Source organism: Myotis brandtii, unplaced genomic scaffold (genome assembly GCF_000412655.1).
Source record: "Myotis brandtii unplaced genomic scaffold, ASM41265v1 scaffold155, whole genome shotgun sequence".
Lineage (NCBI taxonomy): Eukaryota > Metazoa > Chordata > Mammalia > Chiroptera > Vespertilionidae > Myotis > Myotis brandtii.
In genome coordinates, this window is record NW_005355621.1 from 1,968,228 (window position 1) to 1,971,296 (window position 3,069).

A 3,069-nucleotide genomic window follows, 5' to 3' on the forward strand; every position below is an offset into this window, starting at 1 on the left:
AAAAATAAAAAATAAAGAAAAATAAATAAATAATAATTCAGTTCTTTAGTTGCACTAGGCACTTTTCAAACACTCAAAAGCCACACACAGCTAATGGCTATTATATTGGAGAGCACAAACATAAAATATTTCCATCATCTCAGAAAGTGCTAAACTCCAAGAAGCCAGGAATGGTGCCCAGTTCGCCACTGCGCTCTCAGCAACTGGGTGAGTATCTAGTACCCCAAGGCCCTCACTGAGCGAGTGAGGAATTAATGATTCAATCCATCAAGTCCAAGCACATTGATGTTAGGTGGGAAAGGCGGTTAGCAGGAGCTAACTTTTCAGCCAAGTCCCAAAGGTAATTATACAAATGGGTGGGTCAAGGGGAGGGTAGAGCATTCCGGATGGGAAAAGACATTCATTTAGTGAGAAATGTGAAGGGCATTGGCACCGCCAAGCTATTGTTCTCTAGCTCTTTTCTTGCTGCCAATTCAAAATCATCTTAGGCGATGTTTTCTTATCAGACTTCCTCCAGAGTGCACTCACCCAGATTTAGTATTATTGTAAGGTCTGCTCTGACTAATTGGGCTCTTGGCAGCTCAATGGACAGGCCATTTTTTAAGTCTTTTAATTTTATTTTGTTTCATTATTAATTTTTGATGGGAGGTGAAGGCATGAACCCCAGAGAACTACAAAAAGCTTTCCAAGAAACTTTCAACCCAAATGCCCCCTAGCTCCAATGTTCATATAATGATTATCGAAATGGCTGTACCCTCGATGGCCCTGGGGTAAGGGAGGGGACAGCTGAATTCTTAGCAGGAGCTCTGTTCATCCTCAGGCAAGAGATTCCGAGCCAGTTACTGCTGAAGGCATAAAACAGAGTTGATTCCAAACTAATTCTAAGAATCATCTTTTTTTTTTCAAGTTTAATATAAGCCAGACTCTATGAAACCCAACTCTTATTACTTACTAGTTGTGTGACAATCCTAAGCCTCAGTTTCCCCTTCTGTAAAATGGGGACCATAGAAAGGTTAGGAGTATTAAATAAGCTTCTGTATGTAAAGTTCTTAGTACAGTGCCAGGTATATAGGAATTTAACTACATACACAATAAGTAACTATAATGTACATGTTTTTGCCATGTCTTAAAAATGTGTCTGTAATTGACTAGTGTTATTAAGAAAATAATAACCTTTATCATAATGATTATGTTAACTGTCATTTATTAAGCTCCTGCTAAACACTAATCTTTACAACTTGGAAATTCATCATAACAACCCCACCTCACTACTACCCTGATCCAAACCATCATCACTCCATGCTTGGACTAGTGCAGTAGCCACTTGTCTGGTCCCCTAGTGTCCACTCTGACCTCCCATATGACATTAGGGGTATCTTTTTAAATGGTAAATCAGATCCCCTCACCTCTTTATCTAAAACCCAACAGTGGCTACTCATTTAACAGGGTAGCAGAGCAGGAATTCAAATTTGTTAGCAATAAGAATTCAATTAGATATTCACTATATCCAAAGCACCCTGTGTCTTATATTGCCATTGTTCTTTCAGCAGGGCGAGGAAACTGAGGTTCAGAGAGAATAAGTAACTTACCAAAAAGGCTGCCCTGCAAATTAGTGACAGGTGGGATTTGAACTGTATGAATTCACCCACATGAATCCACAACTCTTGCTCTTAATCACAATGATGGATGGGTGGCCTGTAATCGCTGACCTATAGAACGCAAGGACCTCATAACACAGGTGTCCTCAGCCCATTTTCAGGCTGGAAGCCTGGGAAAGTCCATGTGAGTCTCTTGATTGCCCTGCCCCTTGAAAACACCTTTCACAGAGAAGAAAAAGGATGCGGGGTGTTCTCTTTGGTCATAGTCTCCTGTCCCTAAAACTCAGCACCCCAGTCTTGTCTCAACTTGACATTCCACTGCCCTGATTTTGTGCTTTATCCCCAGAATGTTCTTAGACTCAACACAAAGGAAATGTCTATGGCATGACTAACAACCATCTGAAATATCAGACATTCTGTGTCCAACTTAGCAGGAGGCGCTCGGAGACACAGACACAACACTCATTTGTGTGTATATTGTCTTTTGCAGACGGACCAACTTGGAATTCAACTAATCCAACCTCCAGTGGATGGTTCTGCCATTTTGGTGTCCACTAAACACTGATCACTTCTCAGGCTGATATTATGTGTTCTTCATTCCTGGATATTACCATTAACTTAATTTCACTATATGCATGGTTACACACGTATATAATTTTCTATTTAAATATTTGTAGAAAATTAAATATTCTATTTAAATATATACATTATATATATACTAGAGGCCCGGTGCCCAAAAATTTGTGCACTCGGGGGGCGGGGGGAGGGGGGTCCCCCAGCCCGGCCTGTGCCCTCTCGCAGTCTGGGACCCCTCGGGAGATAACGACCTGCTGGCTTAGGCCTGCTCCCGGGTGGCAGAGGGCAGGCCCAATCCCTAAGTGCAGCCCCTGGTCAGGCTCAGAGCAGGGCCGATTGGGGAGTTGGGGCGCCGCCCCGTCATGCACAGAGCAGGGCGGATCGGGAGGTTGCGATGCCACCCTCAGTCACGCTCAGGGTAGGGCCGATTGGGGGGTTGGGGCACCGCCCCCTGTCACACTCAAGGCAGGGTCGATGGGGAGGTTGCGGCGCCACCCCCTGTCACGCACAGAGCAGGGCCGATCAGGGGGTTGGGGAGCTCCCCCCTGTCACACACAGAGCAGGGCCGACCAGGGGGTTGGTGCGCCACACCCTGTCAAACACAGAGCCGCAGGGCAATCAGGAGATTGGGGAGCTCCCCCCTATCAGGCACAGAGCAGGGCCCATGGGCAGGGGGGGTGGTTGGGGCGCCGCACCCTGTCACACACAGAGCAGGGCCGATCAGGGGGCTGGGGAGCTCCCCCCTATCAGGCACAGAGGAGGGCTGATCAGGGGGTTGGGGTGCCTTCCCCTGTCACGAACAGAGTAGGGCGGATAGGGAGGTTGTGGCCCCGCCCCCTGTCACACACAGAGCCACAGGGTGATCAGGGGGTTTGGGCACTGCCCCCTGTCACAC